General features: G+C 40.2%; 1 protein-coding gene across 12 annotated transcripts in view; it reads right to left on the reverse strand.

Annotated features, from left to right (window-relative positions):
• The window catches only part of LOC128698972 (DDB1- and CUL4-associated factor 8), a 145,364-nt gene that overhangs the window by 114,359 nt on the left and 5,959 nt on the right, over positions 1–25,046 (reverse strand). For 5 of the 12 annotated variants that reach the window (XR_008408528.2, XM_053791450.2, XM_053791448.2 and 2 more), the window contains exon 2: positions 24,736–24,816. The exons of 4 other annotated variants lie outside the window; for them this stretch is intronic. The gene's annotated coding sequence lies outside the window, so the exon portion shown is untranslated. Of the gene's footprint in view, positions 1–9,488; positions 9,810–24,735; positions 24,817–25,046 lie in introns of all 12 variants that reach the window. 3 more of the 12 variants (XM_053791451.2, XM_053791456.2, XM_053791455.2) reach the window with 2 other exon arrangements.

Below are 25,046 nucleotides of genomic sequence, written 5' to 3' on the forward strand. Positions count from 1 at the left end.
AGATAAGATAATAGTGGTTAAGTCTATTAAAATCTTATTTAATATTAATACTAATGTGAGGTAGTCAAGGTGGAGGTTTATAAGAATAATAATCTTGAAGTTGCACATAAGAAAAACAATATTACAATTCATGGTTCAAGCAGTAATATTTCACAGATTAGCAGACATTTAATAAACTAGAGGTCACATTGTGAAAAGAATAAGGAACAGATCCATAGCCAACCTCTCCAGACACATCAACATGTTAAGCATCCTGAAATAGCCTTGAAGGCAAGTAACAATTTTTTTTTATTTTTTTTTTTTTAATTAATACATCGGCCATCTCCCACCAAGGCAGGGTGGTCCGAAAAAGAAAAACTTTCATCATTCACTCCATCACTGTCTTGCCTGAGGTGCACTTACACTACAGTTATAAAACTGATATTAACACCCCTCCTTCAGAGTGCAGACACTGTACTGCCCATCTCCAAGGCTCAAGTCCAGCTTGCCAGATGCCCTGAATCCCTTCATAAATGTTACCTTGCTCAAACTCATAAGAACATAAGAAAGAAGGAACACTGCATTGGCCCATGCGAGGCAGGTCCAATTCACCCACCGGCTTAAGCCAATGCCTTAAGGTAGTCAAGTCAGGTCACATTCATTAACCCGTAAACGGTCCAAACGTATATATACGTTTTTACCGCTAGTGCCCCAAACGTATATATACGTTTTATGTATCCTACATTTAACATTGCCACGATAAGCCTGAGTCGCCTAGACATGTGAGAATGGGTGTGAGCACTCACTGTGCACCATATTAAAATAATTGGGGATGCCTGGGTACCATATGCTCTTTTTTCCTATTAAAAAACAACAATGTTTTTTTTTCTCAAAAAAGTTGGGGCAGTACGGTAGTGAACGTATATATACGTTTGGACCGTTTATGGGTTAAGGAAAGAGCATGGCAACTGACCTAGTAGCACAAGCTAGTCAGGTCCAACTCTCACCTACCCACACCCACTCAAGTATTTATCCAACCTATTTTTAAAACTACACAACGTCTTAGCGTCTATGATGGTACTTGGGAGTTTGTTCCACTCATCCACAATTCTATTACCAAACCAGTGCTTTCCTATATCCTTCCTGAATCTGAATTTTTCCATCTTAAATCCATTGTTGCATGTCCTGTCTATGCTAGATATTTTTAGTACGCTATTGACATCTTTATTAATTCCTGTTTTCCATTTATACACCTCAATCATATCCCCCCTAATTCTACGCCTTTCTAGAGTGCAGATTCAGGGCCCTCAGTCTATCATCATAAGGAAGATTTCTGATACATGGAATCAACTTTGTCATCCTCCTTTGTATGTATGTTTTTCAATGCATTTATATCCATTCTGTAATACGGTGACCAAAACTGTGCAGCATAATCTTAATGAGGCCTAACCAAAGATATATAGAGTTGAAGAACAACCTGAGGACTTCTATTATTTATACTTCTTGATGTGCAGCCAAGGATTCTGTTGGCTTTATTGCAAACACTTATGCACTGTTGTTTTGGTTCCAGATTACTGTTAACCAGAACTCCTAAATCCTTTTTGCAATCAGTAATATTAAGATCTACATTATTTAATTTATATGTGGCATGGTTATTTTCCTGTCCAACATTTAGAACTTTGCATTTGTCTTTATTAAACTGCATCTGCCACTTCTCCAACCACTGCATCAGTCTATTCAAGTCATCCTGGAGTGCTCTAACGTTCTCATTAGAATGAATTGGACGGCTTATTCTGGTGTCATCAGCAAATTTGCTTATACAGTGGACCCCCGCATAACGATCACCTCCGAATGCGACCAATTATGTAAGTGTAATTATGTAAGTGCGTTTGTACGTGTATGTTTGGGGGTCTGAAATGGACTAATCGACTTCACAATATTCCTTATGGGAACAAATTCGGTCAGTACTGGCACCTGAACATACTTCTGGAGTGAAAAAATATCGTTAACCGGGGGTCCACTGTATCGCTATTTATTCCCTCATCAATGTTGTTTACGCAAATTGTGAACAACAAGCGGCCCAACAATGACTCCTGTGGAACATTGCTTGTGACGTGCCCCCATTTATGCAAACACTCTGCTGCCTATTTGTCAACCATGCGTCTACCCAGGAAAAAATTTCTCCTATTCCATGTGCCTCAAGTTTCCTCAATAGCCTCTGGTGTGGAACTCTATCGAAAGCCTTACTGAAGTCCATATACACAATATCATATTCATTACCATGATCTACCTCCTCAAATACCTTAGTGAAAAAGAGTTAGTAAATTCATAAGACAGGAATGCCCCTTTGTAAAACAGTGCCGAGATTTATTAATCAATTTATGCCTTTCAAGGCGGCTACGAATTGCCTCGGCAATTATTGATTCCATAAATTTTCCCACTATGTAGGTAAGGCTTATTGGTCTATAGCTCGAAGCTAAGGCCCTGTCACCTGCCTTGTAAATAGGTATTACATCTGCCATTTTCCACTTGCCAGGCACTATGCCAGTTTGTAGTGATATATTGAAAAGATCAGCCAAAGGTATGCTTAGTGCCCCTTTACATTCCTTTAAAACCCTTGCAAACAGTTCATCAAAGCCTGGGGATCTGTTAGGTTTTAATTTCTCTATTTGTCTGAGGACCATGTCACTAGTTACCCAATTGTGCATAGTTTATCATCCTATTCTACATAATTTATTATTTCTGGAATTTCATTAGTATCTTCCTGAGTAAAAACAGAGAGGAAGTAGGTGTTAAAAAGTTTACATATATCCTTATCACTGTCATTGATCTGACCTGAGTTACTCTTAAGTGGGCCTATCTTAACCTAATCTTACTTCTGTATACCTGAAAGAACACTTTTGGGTTAGTCTTCGAATTCCCTGAGATTTTAGCCTCATAATCCCTTTTTGCTTTTCTTACCCTTTGTTTTACTTCTCTCTTTAACCGAATATATTGATTTCTTAACTGCCCTTTCCATCTTTTGATATGCCTATATGTGCCTCTCTTTTGACCAATGAGATGTTTTAACCCTTAAACTGTCCAAACGTACATCTACGTTTTTTCAACATTTGAATGTAAAAAAAGTAGATCTTTACTTTTTTTCCATTTGAAAAAGAGTAAAAAAAACTCTGATCTACTTTTTTTTTTATGTTTGAAAATATGTAAAAAAAAAACATAGATCTACTTTTGGAGCACTACGCATGTGAACCTAGATCTGCTTGGACAGTTTAAGGGTTAATCTATTGTTTATCCATTTGGGATCATTATTGTTAGATCTAATTTCCCTACTCGGAACAAAAGTTGTCTGGGCAGCTAGCACTATACAGTGGTACCTTTACTTACAAGTGCCCAAACTTACAAGCTTTCCCAGTTATGAGCCGTTGCTCGGTCGATCTTTTGCTTTGAGTTGCGAGCCAAATTCCGAGTTATGAGCGAGCTTCAGATAGTCCACCACTAGCTGGCGGTGTATCTGAAGCCAAATCCAACCCAGAGGATTGTCAGGTACTTTATCCCATCCCACATGCTCTTCCAAGACATAACTGGAAGAATAATACTTTCACACTAATCCCAGATTGTAGTGAGGCAATGTCTGGTTCTCGTATAAATCCAAGGAAGAGGTAACCTCCATTTCAACACTCAGAGGTTTTCCAGAAACATTAAGGTGGGTGTAGTAGTGATGGTGGTGGGTGTAGTAGTGATGGTGGTGGGTGTAGTAGTGATGGTGGTGGGTGTAGTAGTGATGGTGGTGGGTGTAGTAGTGATGGTGGTGGGTGTAGTAGTGATGGTGGTGGGTGTAGTAGTGATGGTGGTGGGTGTAGTAGTGATGGTGGTGGGTGTAGTAGTGATAGTGGTGGGTGTAGTAGTGATAGTGGTGGGTGTAGTAGTGATAGTGGTGGGTGTAGTAGTGATGGTGGTGGGTGTAGTAGTGATGGTGTTAGGTGGAGTAGTGATGGTGGAGGGTGGAGTACTGATAATGGTGAGTGGAGTAGTGATGGTGGTAAATGGAGTAGTGATAGTGGTGGGTAGAGTAGATATGGTGGTGGGTGGAGCAGTGAAGGTGGTGGGTGGAGCAGTGAAGGTGGTGGGTGGAGCAGTGAAGGTGGTGGGTGGAGCAGTGAAGGTGGTGGGTGGAGCAGTGAAGGTGGTGGGTGGAGTATGTATACAATATTTCTTATTTATAAATACATTTTGTAGGTAGTAGGTTGGTAGACAGCAACCACCCAGGGAAGTACTACCGTCCTGCCAGATGACTGTGAAACAGAAACCTGTAACTGTTTTGCATGATGGTAGGATTGCTGGTTTCTTTTTCTGTCTCATAAACACGCTAGATAACAGGGATATCTTGCTACTCCTACTTACACTTTGGTCACACTTCACAGACACGCACATGCATATATATATACATACATCTAGGTTTTTCTCCTTTTTCTAAATAGCTCTTGTTCTTCTTTATTTCTTCTATTGTCCATGGGGAAGTGGAAAAGAATCTTTCCTCCGTAAGCCATGCGTGTCGTATGAGGCGACTAAAATGCCGGGAGCAATGGGCTAGTAACCCCTTCTCCTGTAGACACTTACTAAAAAAGAGAAGAAGAAAAACTTTATAAAACTGGGATGCTTAAATGTGCGTGGATGTAGTGCGGATGACAAGAAACAGATGATTGCTGATGTTATGAATGAAAAGAAGTTGGATGTCCTGGCCCTAAGCGAAACAAAGCTGAAGGGGGTAGGAGAGTTTCAGTGAGGGGAAATAAATGGGATTAAATCTGAGTATCTGAGAGAGTTAGAGCAAAGGAAGGGGTAGCAGTAATGTTAAATGATCAGTTATGGAAGGAGAAAAGAGAATATGAATGTGTAAATTCAAGAATTATGTGGATTAAAGTAAAGGTTGGATGCGAGAAGTGGGTCATAATAAGCGTGTATGCACCTGGAGAAGAGAGGAATGCAGAGGAGAGAGAGAGATTTTGGGAGATGTTAAGTGAATGTATAGGAGCCTTTGAACCAAGTGAGAGAGTAATTGTGGTAGGGGACCTGAATGCTAAAGTAGGAGAAACTTTTAGAGAGGGTGTGGTAGGTAAGTTTGGGGTGCCAGGTGTAAATGATAATGGGAGCCCTTTGATTGAACTTTGCATAGAAAGGGGTTTAGTTATAGGTAATACATATTTTAAGAAAAAGAGGATAAATAAGTATACAAGATATGATGTAGGGCGAAATGACAGTAGTTTGTTGGATTATGTATTGGTAGATAAAAGACTGTTGAGTAGACTTCAGGATGTACATGTTTATAGAGGGGCCACAGATATATCAGATCACTTTCTAGTTGTAGCTACACTGAGAGTAAAAGGTAAATGGGATACAAGGAGAATAGAAGCATCAGGGAAGAGAGAGGTGAAGGTTTATAAACTAAAAGAGGAGGCAGTTAGGGTAAGATATAAACAGCTATTGGAGGATAGATGGGCTAATGAGAGCATAGGCAATGGGGTCGAAGAGGTATGGGGTAGGTTTAAAAATGTAGTGTTAGAGTTTTCAGCAGAAGTTTGTGTTTACAGGAAAGTGGGTGCGGGAGGGAAGAGGAGCGATTGGTGGAATGATGATGTAAAGAGAGTAGTAAGGGAGAAAAAGTTAGCATATGAGAAGTTTTTACAAAGTAGAAGTGATGCAAGGAGGGAAGAGTATATGGAGAAAAAGAGAGAGGTTAAGAGAGTGGCGAAGCAATGTAAAAAGAGAGCAAATGAGAGAGTGGGTGAGATGTTATCAACAAATTTTGTTGAAAATAAGAAAAAGTTTTGGAGTGAGATTAACAAGTTAAGAAAGCCTAGAGAACAAACGGATTTGTCAGTTAAAAATAGGAGAGGAGAGTTATTAAATGGAGAGTTAGAGGTATTGGGAAGATGGAGGGAATATTTTGAGGAATTGTTAAATGTTGATGAAGATAGGGAAGCTGTGATTTCGTGTATAGGGCAAGGAGGAATAACATCTTGTAGGAGTGAGGAAGAGCCAGTTGTGAGTGTGGGGGAAGTTCGTGAGGCAGTAGGTAAAATGAAAGGGGGTAAGGCAGCCGGGATTGATGGGATAAAGATAGAAATGTTAAAAACAGGTGGGGATATAGTTTTGGAGTGGTTGGTGCAATTATTTAATAAATGTATGGAAGAGGGTAAGGTACCTAGGGATTGGCAGAGAGCATGCATAGTTCCTTTGTATAAAGGCAAAGGGGATAAAAGAGAGTGCAAAAATTATAGGGGGATAAGTCTGCTGAGTATACCTGGTAAAGTGTATGGTAGAGTTATTATTGAAAGAATTAAGAGTAAGACGGAGAATAGGATAGCAGATGAACAAGGAGGCTTTAGGAAAGGTAGGGGGTGTGTGGACCAGGTGTTTACAGTGAAACATATAAGTGAACAGTATTTAGATAAGGCTAAAGAGGTCTTTGTGGCATTTATGGATTTGGAAAAGGCGTATGACAGGGTGGATAGGGGGGCAATGTGGCAGATGTTGCAAGTGTATGGTGTAGGAGGTAGGTTACTGAAAGCAGTGAAGAGTTTTTACGAGGATAGTGAGGCTCAAGTTAGTTAGAGTATGTAGGAAAGAGGGAAATTATTTCCCAGTAAAAGTAGGCCTTAGACAATGATGTGTGATGTCACCGTGGTTGTTTAATATATTTATAGATGGGGTTGTAAGAGAAGTAAATGCGAGGGTCTTGACAAGAGGCGTGGAGTTAAAAGATAAAGAATCACACACAAAGTGGGAGTTGTCACAGCTGCTCTTTGCTGATGACACTGTGCTCTTGGGAGATTCTGAAGAGAAGTTGCAGAGATTGGTGGATGAATTTGGTAGGGTGTGCAAAAGAAGAAAATTAAAGGTGAATACAGGAAAGAGTAAGGTTATGAGGATAACAAAAAGATTAGGTGATGAAAGATTGAATATCAGATTGGAGGGAGAGAGTATGGAGGAGGTGAAGGTATTCAGATATTTGGGAGTGGACGTGTCAGCGGATGGGTCTATGAAAGATGAGGTGAATCATAGAATTGATGAGGGAAAAAGAGTGAGTGGTGCACTTAGGAGTCTGTGGAGACAAAGAACTTTGTCCTTGGAGGCAAAGAGGGGAATGTATGAGAGTATAGTTTTACCAACGCTCTTATATGGGTGTGAAGCATGGGTGATGAATGTTGCAGCGAGGAGAAGGCTGGAGGCAGTGGAGATGTCATGTCTGAGGGCAATGTGTGGTGTGAATATAATGCAGAGAATTCGTAGTTTGGAAGTTAGGAGGAGGTGCGGGATTACCAAACTGTTGTCCAGAGGGCTGAGGAAGGGTTGTTGAGGTGGTTCGGACATGTAGAGAGAATGGAGCGAAACAGAATGACTTCAAGAGTGTATCAGTCTGTAGTGGAAGGAAGGCGGGGTAGGGGTCGGCCTAGGAAAGGTTGGAGAGAGGGGGTAAAGGAGGTTTTGTGTGCGAGGGGCTTGGACTTCCAGCAGGTATGCATGAGCGTGTTTGATAGGAGTGAATGGAGACAAATGGTTTTTAATACTTGACGTGCTGTTGGAGTGTGAGCAAAGTAACATTTATGAAGGGGTTCAGGGAAACCGGCAGGCCGGACTTGAGTCCTGGAGATGGGAAGTACAGTGCCTGCACTCTGAAGGAGGGGTGTTAATGTTGCAGTTTAAAAAACTGTAGTGTAAAGCACCCTTCTGGCAAGACAGTGATGGAGTGAATGATGGTGAAAGTTTTTCTTTTTCAGGCCACCCTGCCTTGGTGGGAATCGGCCAGTGTGATAATAAATAATAAAAAAAATAAAAAAAATTTTATTTCAAAACCCGTAACCAAGAAATTGGGGTGGTTTTTTTGGGGGGGCTGGATTAATGGCATTTCAATTAATTTCAATGAGGAAAATTTATTTGATATACGAGCAAATTGAGTTACAAGCTCAGTCACGGAACGAATTAAACTCGTAAGTCAAGGTACCACTGTACTCTGAAACCTGTCATACTGGCAACCAACACTACCTACCTGACCCATAGTCAGGTCATCCCAATTTAGCCTACCCAGGCAATTTCTCAGTCCCATGCAGTTGGCCAAGCGAAAGTTTGGGACAAAGACTTGATTGCAGTTCTCTGGGTAATTCCATGATATGTTGAAACTAAGTGATTTATGATTGCTTTCCCCAAGCTCATCATTAACATGCTCGCACACAAAACCTCCTTTACCCCCTCCCTCCAACCTTTCCTAGGCCAACCCCTATCCACCAGGAGGCCTGGTCACAGACCGGGCCGCGGGGGCGTTGACCCCCGGAAGTCTCTCCAGGTAAACTCCAGGTACCCCGCCTTCCCTCCACTACAGATTTATACACTCTCAAAGTCATTCTATTTTGTTTCATCCTTTCTACATGTCCAAACCACCTCAACCTGTCCTCAGCCCTCTGGATGATAGTTTTGGTAAACCAGCACCTCCTCCTAATTTCTAAACTGTGAATTCTCTGCATTATATTCACACCACACACTGCTCTCAGACATGACATCTCCACTGCCTCCAGCCTTCTCCTTGTTGCGACATTCACCACCCATGTTTCACACCAATATTAGAGTGTTGGTATAACTATACTCTCATACATTCCCCTCTCTGCTTCCATGGACAAAGTTCTTTGTCTCCACAGACTCCTAAGTGCACCACTCACCTTTTTCCCTTCATCAATTCTGATTTGCCTCATCTTTCAAAGATCCATCTGCTGACACATCCACTCCTAAATATCTGAATACGTTCACCTCCTCCATACTCTTTCCCTCCAATCTGATATCCCATCTTTCATCACCTAATTTTTTTGTTATCCTCACCACCTTACTCATTCCTATATTCACTTTTTATTTTCCTCTTTTACATACCTAACCAAACTTATCCACCAACCTCTGCAACTTCACTTCAGAATTTCTCAAAAGCACAGTGTCATCAGCAAAGAGCAACTGTGACAACTCCCACTTTGTGTTAGATTCTTTATCTTCTAACCCCCCACCTCTTGCCAACACCTTAGCATTCACTTTTCTTACAGCCTTATCTATAAATACAGTGGTACCTCAGTATACGTCCTTAATCCATTCCAGGACCTTGGACTTGTACCAAACAAATTCTCCCACAAGAAATATAGGGAAAACGATAAATCAGTTCTCATGAAAAAAATCCTATTGTTATTGGCATATTATACATTGATGGGGTTTTATAAAATAATTTAAACACTGCTTAATACTAAAATACATACATGTACATAAATACAAAAGAATTAGATGAAATAAATGCAAATTTAACCTCACTTTACTTTGCAGAAAAGAGTCGAGTGCCTACTAGGATAGTGCTGAGAAGGGAGGAGGAGGAAATGTTATTGTTTGGAAAGAGAGTCCACTTCTCTTTTATGTCTTTTCCCTATTTGAACCTGGTTGAAGCTCACCAGGTTTGACTTTTACTAAAAATCTGTCCAAAGAACCTGGTTTCTGCCTTCTCCTCAGGATGTTTCAGAAATGTGACATTGTCTGGTCATTTCAGACAATGCTATTACGGCTTGTTTGGGCTTTGTTGGGGTGGTACTTCTCTGCAAAGTTTTTGATGTCTATCCATTTGGTGAAGATTTCCTTGATTAATGAAGTAGGGGCTTCCTCTATCTCCTCTTCCAAGCCTGAAGAGAGAGCATCCATCTTAGTCTTGTGCTCCTCCTCCTTAAGTTTCTGCAGCTCCTCAGTGGTCAGCTCTTCCCTGTGCCCCTCCACAAACTCCACATCATCATCACTCACATCCAGACCCCATGGACCTGCCCAGAGAGACAATATCCTCCACTATAGACACAGCCTCAAAACCCTCAAAGCAGCCATGGCTTTGTATTGAGAGAGAGGTAAACAAGGTTAGCGCATGGTGTCGTGACTCATTTTGACCCATGCAAGTTCTAGCACGTGAGTCGTATTCCAAACAAAGGTCGTATACTAAGCAAAAATTTTCGCATCCAAACAGGATGTATACCAAGTTGGACTTATTCCAAAGTGGATGTATACTGAGGTACCACTGTATACTGAACAACCATGGTGACATCACACATCTTTGTCTATGGCCTACTTTTACTGGGAAATAATTTCCCTCTCTCCTTCATACTCTAACCTGAGCCTCATTATCCTCGTAAAAACTCTTCGACAATTTCAGTAACCTACCTCCTATTCCATACATTTGCAACATCTGCCACACTGCTCCCCTATCCACCCTGTTATATGCCTTTTCCAAATCCATAAATGCCACAAAAACCTCTTTACTCTGATCTAAATACTGTTCACTTATATGTTTCACTATAAACACTTGGTCTACATACCCCCTACCTTTCCTAAAGCCTCCTTGTTCATCTGCTATCCTGCTCTTCGTCCTACTCATAATTCTATCAATAATAACTCTTCCATACACTTTACCAGGTATACTGAACAGACTTATTCCCCTATAATTTTTACACTCTTTTGTCCACTTTGCCTTCATGCAAAGGAACTATGCATGCTCTCTGCCAATCCCTAGGTACCTTACCCTCTTCCATACATTTATTAAATAAAAGCACCAACGACTCCAAAACTATATCCCCACCTGCTTTTAACATTTCTATCCCTGCAGCCTTACCCCCTTTCATTCTACCCACTGCCTCACGAACTTCTCCCACACTCACAACTGGTTCTTCCTCACTCCTATAAGATGTTATTCCTCCTTGCCCTATACATGAAATCACAGCTTCCCTATCTTCATCAACATTTAACAGTTCCTCAAAATATTCCCTACATCTTCCCAATACCTCTAACTCTCCATTTAATAACTCTCCTCTCCTATTTTTAACTATTAAATCCATTCGTTCCCTAGGCTTCCTCAACTTATTACGCTCACTCCAAAACCTTTTCTTATTTTCAACAAAATTTGTTGATAACATCTCAACCACTCTCTCATTTGCTCTCTTTTTACATTGCTTCATCACTCTCTTAACTTCTCTTTTTCTCTCCATATACTCCTCCCTCCTTGCATCACTTCTACTTTATAAGAACCTCTCATATGCTAACTTTTTCTCCCTTACTTCTCTTTCTACATCATCATTCCACCAATCGCTCTTCTTCCCTCCAGCATCCACTTTCCTGTAACCACAAACTTCTGCTGAACACTAACACTACATTCTAAAACCTATTCCATACATCTTCGACCCCATTGCCTATACTCTCACTAGCCCACCAGTAGTTGTTTATATCTTACCCTAACTGCCTCCTCCTTTAGTTTATAAACCTTCACACCTCTGCTTCTACTTTCCTTGTATCCCATCTGCCTTTTACTCTCAATGTAGCTACAACTAAAAAGTGATCTGATATATCTGTGGCCCTTCTATAAACATGTACATCCTGAAGTCTATTCAACAGTCTTTTATCTACCAATATGTAGTCCAACAAACTACTGTCATTTTGCCCTACATCATATCTTGTATACTTATTTATCCTCTGTTTTTTTTTAAATATGTATTACCTATAACCAAACTCCTTTCTATACAAAGTTCAATCAAAGGGCCCCCATTATCATTTACACCTGGCACCCCAAACTTGCCTACCACACCACACCCTCCCTAAATGTGTCTCCTACTTTAGCATTTAGGTCCCCTACCCATATTTACAGTAATAAAGTAACCATGCAGATGACCCCTTACTAGAGTTCAGGTATTTCAGAGAGCATCATTATCAACAATGGTGAGAAAAACTATTATTTTATGACATTAAAATTTTTTGTTATAGCTCTTACGTAGGTACGAAAAATGCAACCCTGTTTTTCCTACGTTTTACAGTCCATAAATCACAGAAATCATTAGAAGCGCAGTTTTCAGGGAAGTAACCAACATGAATTATCATCATCCACTGTATCACACAACAAACGTAAGCCATCAGAATTATCACAGACTCAAGAACAACACACTATGCCCTACTCAAATGACTAAACATTTTAAATATTAATTACACTACTAAGGGTTTTTCCATGTATTAAACATGGTAGACCTATCTTTGTAGCTTTATTTTATTGTCTTCAAAAATAAATTACTTATTTTCATGGTCACAGTGGATGCAAACATTTTTTTTTATTTGAAAGAAATTCACCAAAACTAACACTGTTGAAACAAGATATGAGAGGCAGCATGCAATACAGAAACTAAAACATTACTGAATAACAAGACAATAATTAAAATGCAACACCACTAGCATAACTCTGCTTTCGTAACTACAAATTATCACAGCCAAAATGTAATGGAACATTGAATCAGTGGGAATAATAATGGGATAACAGACCAATCATGGGGATAATGTGAGAACCAACCATGAGGCCAGTGGGAGAACCAACTGTGGGGCCAGTGGAAGAACCACAGGGCCAGTGGGAGAACCAACCATGGGGGGCCAGTGGGAGAACCAACCATTGGGGCCAGTGGGAGAACCAACCATGGGGGCCAGTGGGAGAACCAACCATGGGGGCCAGTGGGAGAACCAACTGTTGGGGCCAGTGGGAGAACCAACCATGGGGGCCAGTGGGAGAACCAACCATGGGGGCCAGTGGGAGAACCAACTGTTGGGGCCAGTGGGAGAACCAACCATGGGGGGCCAGTGGGAGAACCAACTGTGGGGACCAGTAGGAGAACCAACTGTGGGGACCAGTGGGAGAACCAACTGTGGGGACCAGTGGGAGAACCAACCATGGGGGCCAGTGGGAGAACCAATCGTGGGGGGCCAGTGGGAGAACCAACCGTGGGGACCAGTGGGAGAACCAACCGTGGGGACCAGTGGGAGAACCAACCGTGGGGGCCAGTGGGAGAACCAACCGTGGGGGCCAGTGGGAGAACCAACCGTGGGGGCCAGTGGGAGAACCAACCATGGGGGGCCAGTGGGAGAACCAACTGTAGGAGCCAGTGGGAGAACCAACTGTAGGAGCCAGTGGGAGAACCAACTGTGGGGCCAGTGGGAGAACCAACCCTGGGGCCAGTGGGAGAACCAACAGTGGTGATAACGGGAGACCAATCAAGGGGACAGTGGGAGAAATAACCATGGTGATAATGGGAGATCAATCAGAGGGACAGTGGGAGAACAACCATAAAGACAGTGGAAGAACCAACAATGGAAATAATGGGAGACCAACAATGGAGATAATGGGATATTAAAAATGGGATACTATGAGATTAACCCTTTGAGGGTCCATGCCATAGATCTACGGTTTTACGTTGAGGGTCCAAACCGTAGATCTACGTCACGAGCTCAGCTCACTCTGATAAGCTGTGAGCGGTAAATTTTGGCTTAGATATGAGAGAATACATCTATGCGGTATGTGTGCACCACATAACACAAATCCTGCAGTACAGTGTGTAATGAGAGAAAAAAAACATACCGTAATTTTTTATTAAAACAGCGACTTTGCAGTGTTTTTTCGTATGTTTTTTATAGTTGTATTGGCAATTTCTTGGTCTCATTTGATAGAATGGAAGACATATTACAGAGATAGAGATGATTTTGATTGGTTTTAGTACTGGAAATGGCTTGGAACTGAGCTCAAAGTAGCAGAAATGTTAAATTTTTGCCGATGTTCGAGAGTAAACAAATGACCTCACACGTCTAATACACGCCTGCTGGTGGATCTAATATACGTTCACAAATGTGCTGACATTATAATATTGCATAACAGTAAATCTTCTATTTTTTGGTTTGAATAAAAATTCATTATGTGAATAAAAAATCAAAATGGAATTCATTAGTAAAGCCTGAAAATATAACTAATGAACAGAGGAAATGTTAGTTTAGTGCCAGGAATGCCTGCATTATTCTGGACCCTATTTTGAAATTGGAGTACAATGGACCCCCGAGTTTCGTGATTAATCCGTTCCAGAGAGCCTGCCAAAAGTCGAAATTCAAAAAACTCGAAACCATTTTCCCCACAAGAAATAATGGAAATAAAATTAATCCGTTCCTGACATCCAAAAATATTAAAATAAATTTTTTTTTTCGAATTAAATAAAGATTTACATATTGAAATCAATGAGAAATCAAGTACATACATATGAAAAATAATAATAACATTACACTTACCTTTACTGAAGACTTCTGGGTGGATGAAAGATGGGAGGAGGGGATAGGAGGAAGGTGTACACTATTGTTTGGAAGGAGAATCTCCTTCCATTAGGACTTCAGGTATGAAGTCCTTATCTGGGGTTACTTCCCTTCTTTTAATGCCACTGGGAACAACTTTAGTCATTGGACCCCTGTCGCACAAAGTATCTGTCCAGAGAGCTCTGTTTCTGGTGTTTCTTTAAGATTTATCTGAAGTGGAACACAACACTGTCATTGTACATGTTGCCAATAAGGCCTGCAACAGCTTTGTTAGGGTGAAGTTCATCCATAAACGTTTGCACTTCAGTCCACTTTGCACAAATGTCCTTAATCTTTGAAGAAGGCACCTTCCTCTATCTCTCTTCCTCCTCCTCCTCTGCAGCAGTTTCCTGAGCAGTGATCTCTTGCTGTTGCAGATGAAGCTCTTCAGTGGTTAGCTCTTCCCTGTGGTCCTCCACCAACTCTTCCACATCCTCACCACTCACCTCCAACCCCAGGGACATCCCCAATGCCACAATAGATTCCACAAGTGGCACAGACTCCTTAGGGTCAACCTCAAACCCTTCAAAATCCCTCTCTTGTACACATTCTGGCCACAATTTTCTCCAAGCAGAGTTCAAAGTCCTGGAAGTCACTCCCTCCCAAGCCTTACCTATAAGGTTTATGCAATGGAGGACATTAATCTTTCCAGAACTCTCTTAGGGTCAATTCAGTGTCTGACGTCACTTCAAAGCGCTTTTGAAACACTGCTTTGGTGTACAGTTTTTTGAAGTCTGAAATGACCTGCTGGTCCATGGGCTGGAGAGGAGTTGTATTAGGGGGCAAGAACTTCACGGTGATGAAACTAAACTCCTCCACTATTTGCTCTTCCATGTCTGAAGGATGAGCAGGAGCACTGTCCATTACCAGAAGGCACTCGAGTGGCAATTTATTTTCCAGGAGGTATTTCTTCACACTGGTGCCAAACACTTCATTAAACCAGTCTAGGAAAATTCCCCTTGTGACCCATTCCTTATTGTTAGCCTTCCACATCACACACAAATTACTCTTGGCGACACTGTTTTTCTTGAAAACACTGGGGTTTTCAGAGTGATACACCAGTAAAGGCTTCACTTTGAAATCCCCACTAGCATTACCACAAAACATGAGTTAGCCTATCCTTCATAGGCTTGTGTCCTGGGAGTGCCGTTTCCTCCTGCGTGATGTAGGTCCTCTTTGGCATTTTCTTCCAAAAGAGGCCTGTTTCATCACAATTAAACACTTGTTGGGGTTTGAATTCTCCAGTGTCTACGCACTCCGTAAACTCCTGTACAAACTTGCGAGCTGCTTTTTTGTGAGAACAAGCAGCCTCACCATGCCTTATCACACTGTGAATGCCACTACGCTTCTTAACCCTTTGACTGTCGCGGCCGTATATATACGTCTTACGAGGTACCGTGTTTGACGTATATATACTCATAAATTCCAGCGGCTTCAAATCAAGCAGGAGAAAGCTGGTAGGTCCACATGTGAGAGAATGGGTCTGTGTGGTCTGTGTGCACCATATAAAAAAAATCCTGCAGCACGCAGTGCATGAGAAAAAAAAAAACTCCGACCATTTTTTTTAATTAAAATGCCGACTTTGTGGTCTATTTTCGTATAGTATTTATGGTTGTATTCTCGTTTTCTTGGTCTCATTTGATAGAATGGAAAACATATTACAGAAGTAGAGGTGATTTTGATTGAGTTTACTATAAAAAGAACCTGGAAATGGAGCTCAAAGTAGGGAAAATGTTTGATTTTTGCCAATGTTCAAAAGTAAACAAATGTCATTGTCCAATAAATGTCCAACTAGCCATTCTAATATGCAGTCATGAATGGGTTGATGTTATTTATACAATTATTACAGTATTGCCGTAGTCTGCATAATAGTAAGTCTTCTATTTTTTGTTTTAATAAAAATTTAAAATAGAAAGCAAGAGTAATATCAGAGGGGCCTGGAGATGTGACTGATGAACAAAGAAAATGTTATTTTAGACCAAGGAATGTCTGCATTGCTCATTCTGGACCTTATTTTGAAATTGTCATATTTTTTAATTTTTGTGAAATTGGCCAAATTGCAAATTTCTGACCACATTATTGGGTAGTTGAAATCGGTAAATGGGCAGTTTCTTGTACTCAATCGATAGAAAAAATGGAGTTCTAAAGAAATACCTATGAGTTTGGTTGACTGGAACAATGGAATTAGCCGAAAATAGGGCTCAAAGTGGGCGAAATCGCCGATTTGTAAATATCGCCAAGGTTGCTAACTTCGCGAGAGCATAATTCCGTCAGTTTTCCATCAAATTTTGTTTTTTTTTTGGTGTCATTACAATCGGGAAAAGATTCTCTATCATTTCATAAGAAAAAATAATTTGTTCTTTTTTTTGAAATTTTGCGACACCAGGAGACACCTCAGGATTGGGGGTTGCGACAGTCAAAGGGTTAAATCTCTCAAACCAACCTTTGCTGGCCTTAAAATCACAAACATCACCACTCGTTGCAGGCATTTTCTTTACAAGATCGTCAAGCAACTGCCATGCCTTTTCACATATTATCGACTGTGTAACACTATCTCCTGCTAACTGTTTTTTGGCAATCCACACCAACAATAACCTCTCCACTTCTTCGATAATTTGGGATCTCTTTTTTTGTCAGCATATCTACCCCTTTTGCAACAACAGCACACTTTATATCTTTTCCCTTCGCCACGATCGAAGTGATGGTTGAATGAGGTTTGCCATACATCCTGGCAAGTTTTGTAACACGCAGTCCACTCTTATATTTTTCAATGATTTCCTTCTTGAATTCGATCGTGTTCCTCATTTTCTTTACCAAAGGGCTTGCACTAGCTTTCCTAGGGCCCATGTTGACTTATTTAGCAGTTGCAATCACAAAAAACAATGGATTATTACGTATGTACCCACAGGGTGATGGTCACATGTTGGTAAATAATGGCACACACAGCGTGAATGGTGTGGGAGACTGGCTTTGTGTGTGCGGTGACGGGCGGACGGGTACCAGACGGTCGCCGATTCACGAGTCTAATCACAAAACTCGAGGCCAAATTTTGCCGAAAAAACTTGCCGAAACTCAGATTTCACGAAACTCGATGCTACCGAAACTCGAGGGTCCACTGTATTTTGAACTTTGCATTAAATTGGCCAAATTACCAATTTCCGATCACTTTATTTTGTAGTTGAAACAGTTGACTTGGCAAATTCTTGTGCTCAATCGATAGAATAGAAGTAATATGTACTAGTGAAATAGCTAAGAATTTGGTAGACTGGAATAATGTAATTGGCCTAAAATGGGAGTCAAAGTTGGCAAAATCGCCGATGCGTAAATATCGCTGACACATCAAAATTCGTGAGCATAATTTCGTCAATTTTCCATCAAATTTCGTACTTTTTGTTTTAATACCTTCAGAAAAAGATTCTCTACCATTTCATAAGAAAAAATAACAAAATTATTTTTTGAAAATTCTTGGACACTGGTGCACCCTTTGGAATTTGGTCTCTGGACCCTGAAAGAGCTAACAATGAGGGATAATAAAAGATCAAAACTTTTACCCCTTTAACTGCACAAGTCAAATTTGTGATTTGCGATGAAATTTCTACACCGTGCAAGTTACATTTTCACTTTGGCTGTCTTTTATTATTATTAATCCATACTACGAGCCTAGATCTGAGAGAGGTGGAGGTAAAACATCACCCAGTAGGTACTATCACTATCACCTTCCACCCAAAGCGAAGGATATTTCAGCTCCAAAACCATATATTTTAAGCACATTTTTTGAGAGTTTTACTGGAAATAACATAAGGAGACTTAAGACAAATGAGCAATATCACGTGTTACATATAAAATATATACAGTAATAGTTATACTCCTAGGTAGTATATTGGTAGACAGAAACTGCCCAATGAGGTACTACCATCCTGCCAAGTGAGTGTAAAACAAAAGCCTGTAATTGTTTTACATGATGGTAGGATTGCTGGTGTCTTTTTTCTGTCTCATAAACATGCAAGATTTCAAGTATGTCTTGCTACTACTACTAACACTTAGGTCACACTACACATACATGTACAAGCATATATATACACACCCCTCTGGGTTTTCTTCTATTTTCTTTCTAGTTCTTGTTTATTTCCTGTCTCCATGGGGAAGTGGAACAGAATTCTTCCTCCGTAAGCCATGTGAGTTATAAGAGGCAACTAAAATGCTGGGAGCAAGGGGCTAGTAATCCCTTCTCCTGTATAGATTACTAAATTTAAAAAAAGAAACTTTTGTTTTTCTTTTTGGGCCACTCTGCCTCAGTGGGATACAGCCGGTTTTGTCGAAAAAAAAAAAAATAGTTATACAGTGGACCCCCGGTTAACGATATTTTTTCATTCCAGAAGTATGTTCAGGTGCCAGTACTGACCGAATTTGTTCCCATAAGGAATATTGTGAAGTAGATTAGTCCATTTCAGACCCCCAAACATACACGTACAAACGCACTTACATAAATACACTTACATAATTGGTCACATTGGGAGGTGATCGTTAAGCAGGGGTCCACTGTACTACTAATTTATTTACTATAGATGAAAAAATGAAGTACTATATACTGCAAGATTTTCACTTTCTGTTGTGTTAATTGCAGAGATAACCATGCTACATTATAAAATTTATGCAAGTGTTTCATTCTGTAGGTTTCACCCAAAATGTACACCTACCATCCGACTTACGACTGAGTTCAGTTCCGAGAAACCGGTCGTAAGTCGAAATGGTCCTAAGTCGAATTTTACTACTGAATATCAACAAAACATTCTTGTAATGACTATTTTATTGTTTTATTTGGTATTTCATGTTTTACTTTACTTTTTATGCTGTTAGTACTGTATTTTATACTGTAAGGTTCAGAATAAACACTGTGTACAACACAAATAGTTGTTTATTTCCCAGAAATTTGGCATAAAAAACATGGTCATAAGTCGAGTGGTTGTAAGTCGGATGGTAGGTGTATATAAAGTATTTGAAAACAATAAATCACTGAAAAAATCTGTCCTTTTGCATGATGGTAAAATTGCTGGTGTCTTTTTCTGTCTCATAAACATGCAAGGTTGCAGGTATGTCTTGCTACTTCTACTTACACTTAGGTCATACTAAACATGCATGTACAAGCATATATATACTAACCCCTCTGGGTTTTCTTCTATTTTCTTCCTAGTTCTTGTTCTTTTTTATTTCTGCTTATCTCCATAGGGAAGTGGAACAGAATTCTTCCTCCGTAAGCTATGCGTGTCATAGGAGGCGACTAGATGCTGGGAGCAATCGGCTAGTAACCCCTTCTCCTGTATAAATTACTAAAAGGAAGTACTTTATAAAATTGGGATGTTTGAATGTGTGTTGATGTAGTGCAGATAAGAGAGAAGTGATTGCAAAGGTTATGAATGAAAGGAAGTTGGATGTCCTAGCCCTAAGCAAAACAAAGCTGAAAGGGGTAGGGGAGTTTCAGTGGGGAGAAATAAATGGGATTAAGTCAGGAGTATCAGAGAGTTAGAGCTAAGGAAGAGGTAGCAATACTGTTAAAGGATCAGTTATGGAGAGAGAAGAGGGAATATAAGTGCATAAATTCAAGGATTATGTGGATTAAAATATGGGTCGGATGTGAAAAGTGGGTCATAATAAGTGTGTATGCACCTGGAGAAGAGAGGAGAGTAGAGAGATTTTGGGAGATGTTAAGAAAGTATGTAAGAACTTTTGAGCCAAAGTGAAAGTAATTGTGGTAGGGGACCTAAATGCTAAAGTAGGAGAAGCATTTAGAGAGGGTGTGGTAGGTAAGTTTGGGGTGCCAGGTGTAAATGATAATGGGGAGCATTTGATTAAACTTTGTATAGAAGGGGTTTGGTTATAGGTAACACGCATTAAGAAAAAGAGGATAAATAAGTATACAAGATATGATGTAAGGCAAAATGACAGTACAGTGGAACCTCTACTTGCGAGTTTAATCTGTTCCATGACCTTGCTCGCAACTGGATTTGCTCGTTTGCAGAGTCAATTTTCCTCATTTAAATTAATTGAAATGCAATTAATCCATTCCAGTGGAATTCTGTGCTTCAATAATTTCGCTAATATCAACTCTACGGCTTATTTATCTATCTCCCTTCATCTAATTTACATAATAAACACTATAAATAACATAGAAACCTGATATATACAGTGGACCCCCACCTTACAAATGCATCGCTTTACGTTAAATCCTCCATACAAAGCATTTGAATGCAAAAATTTTGCCTCGCTTCACGATAAACTCGCCTTACGTGATTTGTCCGGGACACGTCCCATGTGTGGCCTCAGCGCCAGTGTTTACAAACCAGCCAGTGCGGTCACATCTACACATACATTCGGTACATTTCACATTATCCCAGTATCTACTCGCTCATGGAAATTTTGCTCACATATGGAAACAAAAAATCGACCCATTGACTGCTCATATTTGGAAAAACGAGCACGTGGATGCACTCGCAAGTAGAGGTTCCACTGTAGTTTGTTGGACTACGTACTGGTAGATAAAAGATTATTGGGTAGACTTTAGGATGTACATGTTTATAGAGGGACCACATATATAGCAGATCACTTTTTAGTTGTAGCTACAGCGAGGGTAAAAGGTAGACGGGATACAAGGAAAATGGAAGTAGCAAGTAAGAGAGGTGTTGGTTTATAAACTAAATGAGGAGGTAGTTAGGGTAAGATATAAACAACTGTTGGAGGATTGATGGGCTAGTGAGAATACAGGCAATGGGGTAGATGATGTATGGGGTAAATTTAAGAATATAGTGTTAGTGTTTTCAGCATAAGTTTGTGGTTAGAGGAATGTGGGTGTGGAAGGGAAATTGAGTGATTGGTGGAATGATGATGTAGAGAGAGTAATAAGAGAGAAAAAGTTAGCATACAAGAGGTTTTAACAAAGTAGAAGTGATGCAAGGAGGGAGGAGTATATGGGGAGAAAAAAGAGAGAGGTTAAAAAGAGTGGTGAAGCAATGTAAAAAGAGAGCAAATGAGAGAGTGAGTGAGATGTTATCAATAAATTTTGTTGAAAATAAGAAAGTTTCGGAGTGAGATTAATAAGTTGAGAAAGCCTAGAGAAAGAATGGATTTGTTAGTTAAAAATAGGAGAGGAGAGTTATTAAATGGAGAGTTAGAGGTATTGGGAAGATGAAGGGAATATTTTGAAGAACTTAAATGTTTATGAAGATAGGGAAGCTGTGATTTCATGTATAGGGCAAGGAGGAATAACATCTTATAGGAGTGAGGAAGAACCAGTTGCAAGTGTGAGGGAAGTTTGTGAGGCAGTGGGTAGAATGAATTGGGGTAAGGCTGCAGGGATAGAAATGTTAAAAGCAGGTGGGGATATAGTTTTGGAGTCGTTAGTGTTATTTAATAAATGTATGGAAGAGGGTAAGGTACCTAGGAATTGGCAGAGAGCATGCATAGTTCCTTTGCATGAAGGCAAAGGGGACAAAAGAGTATAAAAATTATAGGGGAATAAGTCTGTTCCATATACCTGGTAAAGTGCATGGAAGAGTTATTATTGATAGAATTATAAGTAGGACGAAGAGCAGGATAGCAGATGAACAAGGAGGCTTTAGGAAAGGTAGAGGGTGTCTAGACCAAGTGTTTGCAGTGAAACATGCAAGTGAACAGTATTTAGATAAGGGTAAAGAGGTTTTTGTGGCATTTATGGATTTGGAAAAGGCATATGATAGGGTGGATGGGAGGGGGGAATGTGGCAGATGTTACAAATGTATGGAATAGGAGGTAGGTTACTGAAAGCGGTGAAAAGTTTTTACAAGGATAGTGAGCCTCAGGTTAGAGTGTGTAGGCGAGAGGGGGATTATTTCCCAGTAAAAGTAGGCCTTAGACAGGGATGTGTGATGTCACCATGGCTGTTCAATTTATTTACAGATGGAGTAGCAAGAGAAGTGAATGCTCGGGTGTTGGCAAGAGGTGCGAGGTTAAAAGATAAAGAATAACACAAAGTGGGAGTTGTCACAGTTGCTCTTTGCAACTGAAGAGAAATTGCAGAGGTTGGTTGATGAGCTTGGTAGGGTATGTAAAAGAAGGAAGTTAAAAGTGAATATAGGAAAGAGCAAGGTGATGAGGATAACAAAAAAATTAAGTAACAGAAGACTGGATATCAGATTGGAGGGAGAGAGTATGGAGGAGGTGACTGTGTTGAGATATTTGGAAGCGGACATGTCAGAAGATGGGTTTATGAAGGATGAGGTGAATCACAGAACTGACAAAAGGAAAAAGGTGAATGGTTAACTTAGGAGTCTGTGGAGACAAAGAACTTTATCCATGAAAGCAAAGAGTGGAATGTATGAGAGTATAGTTATACCTACACTCTTGTATGGGTGTGAGGCATGGGTTGTGAATGTTGCAACAAGGAGAAGGTTGGAGGCAGTGGAGATGCCATGTCTGAGGGCAATGTGTGGTGTGAATATAATGCAGAAAATTAATAGTTTGGAGATTAGGAGGCGGTGTGGGATTATCAAAACTATAATCCAGAAGGCTGAGCAGGGGTTATTGAGATGGTTTGGACATGTAGAGAAGATGGAATGAAATAGAATGACTTTGAGAGTATACAAATCTGTACTGGAGGGAAGGTGGGGTAGTGGTTGGCCTAGGAAAGGTTGGAGGAATGGGGTAAAGGAGGTTTTGTGTGCGAGGGGCTTGGACTTCCAGCAAGCGTGCGCGAGAGTGTTAGACAGGAGCGAATGGAGACACATGGTTTTTAGGACTTGACGTGCTGTTGGAGTGCAATCAAGGTAACATTTATGAAGGGATTCAGGGAAACCGGCAGGCCAGACTTGATTCCTGGAGATGGGAAGTACAGTGTATGCACTCTGAAGGAGGGGTGGGTGTTAATGTTACAGTTTTGTAACTGTAATGTAGGCATGCCTCTGGCAAGACAGTGATGGAGCAAATGATGATAAGTTTTTCTTTTTCAGGCCACCCTGCCTGCCGATGTGTTAAAAAAAAAATTGTTCGCGGCTAACTGGGTGATGTATAACAAGGTTAACAATGGGTATAACTGATTACAATGAGATAATGGGTAATTACAATGAGATAATGGGTAATTACAATGAGATAATGGTGCATTATTATGTGATAATTGTGTAAAAACAAGGGAGATAATGGTAGATGAACAATAGGGCTAATGAAAAATTAACAATTGGTATAATAGGAAAGTAACAATAGTGAGTTAGTTTAATATCTTTATTATGCACACCATACCCATCATGTGGGCGGTAGTCAAAAGACTACAGAGGTACATAATGGGTCCAGGGACTGGGCCCCAAAAGTTTTGATAACTATAAAGGGGATAATAGAAGTTCAACAATGGGGATAATAGAAAATTAACAAAGGAGATAATAAAAGTTTAACTGGGATGATGGAATCTCTTGCTTAAGTATGATTCACTTTAAACCAAGGAGTCAGAGAAGATAAAAACAAGGTGGTGTATGGATCAACCAAATACAAGGAAGAAAAAGCCAAGTACATATACAATACAAGTAGGCCCCACTTATACAGGTTAGGTTCCAGGCTACTGCTGTAAAGCAAAAATCACAGTAAAGTAAATTGCAGCTTTTTTTCACTTTCAAATGAATATAGAAGCCTGATAACATGTTTACACTATCATATATTAAGTATGTAATATGGCTAGGCCTAAAAAATGCATATACAGCACACCCATTACTTCCCTTAAAATATTTTCATCCTTAGCTTATAGTGAGTGGTGAATATATTTATTGTGGGAAGTCTGAATAAATGAAGAATGGGGAATAACTGAAAACCACTGTATTAGCAAAACACTAAAGCCAAGTACTGTAAAGCAGGGCTCCCCTGTACAATACAAATTTATTTCAACATTATACAACTGTTTATACAGAAATGGGCGACACTTGAGAGGATGCTGAAAGTTCATAGTTACACAGAACATTTAGGAATAAAAGCAGAACAAGCAGAATATTTGTACACTGAAAGAAGCACTACTACACTGCCACCAACACCAATACACTTCCACCAACCCAGCACTAACCCATAGGATTACACAGTGCATGTGGGAAGGAAATGGAAGGCATTCAGGCTCAATCTGGGGATATGGAGAGTAGATCCAATTCTCTAGATGAAGAGCCCCTCAACCCTCGAGGGTTTAGTAATGACAAGAGACAGAGCTCAGTGGTAGCACCTTTAGCTCAACCAGAAGACCTAGGTTCGATTCCTGGGCAGGTAGAGATGTTGATCTTTGCTCAACCAGAAGACCTGGGTTCGATCCATGGGTGAGTAACAACGTTGGTCATATTTTCCTAAGCCTGTTGCCCCTGTTCACTTAGCAGTAAATAGCTGCACAGGTGTTAGTTGACTGTTTTGAGTCATATCCTCGGAAGGCTGCAGTGTAGCTCAGATAGGCTAGGCTGTGAAATAAGCTGAAGCTGTATAACAGCTTTTAGCTTGTAAATATAATGCTGTTGAGATAAAAAATGAAAGATTTGCATGTAGTAAGAGCAATGGGATCAAACAAGATCTCACCTTTGGTAAGAGGAAGGGAGCCTCCTGAGCAAGCCAATGATGCTCTATGAAACGTCACTGGACAGGAGACATACCAAACAGCTGGAAAATGGCAATCATAGTACTGGACAAATACTGAAGAAAGCAAAGCCAGGAAGCCTTAAATAGAGACTAACATCCATAACATATCATGGTAACTAAATACTGTACATAAATTAAATAAATAATACTATAAATAAAGTTTATTTCCAAAGGTACATATGTATGTCTAGGTGCTCAGTTAATTTGTTTATGGATATTTGGAAAAGGCCATAATTATATACAGCATTCCA

Source organism: Cherax quadricarinatus, chromosome 55 (genome assembly GCF_038502225.1).
Source record: "Cherax quadricarinatus isolate ZL_2023a chromosome 55, ASM3850222v1, whole genome shotgun sequence".
Classification (NCBI taxonomy): domain Eukaryota; kingdom Metazoa; phylum Arthropoda; class Malacostraca; order Decapoda; family Parastacidae; genus Cherax; species Cherax quadricarinatus.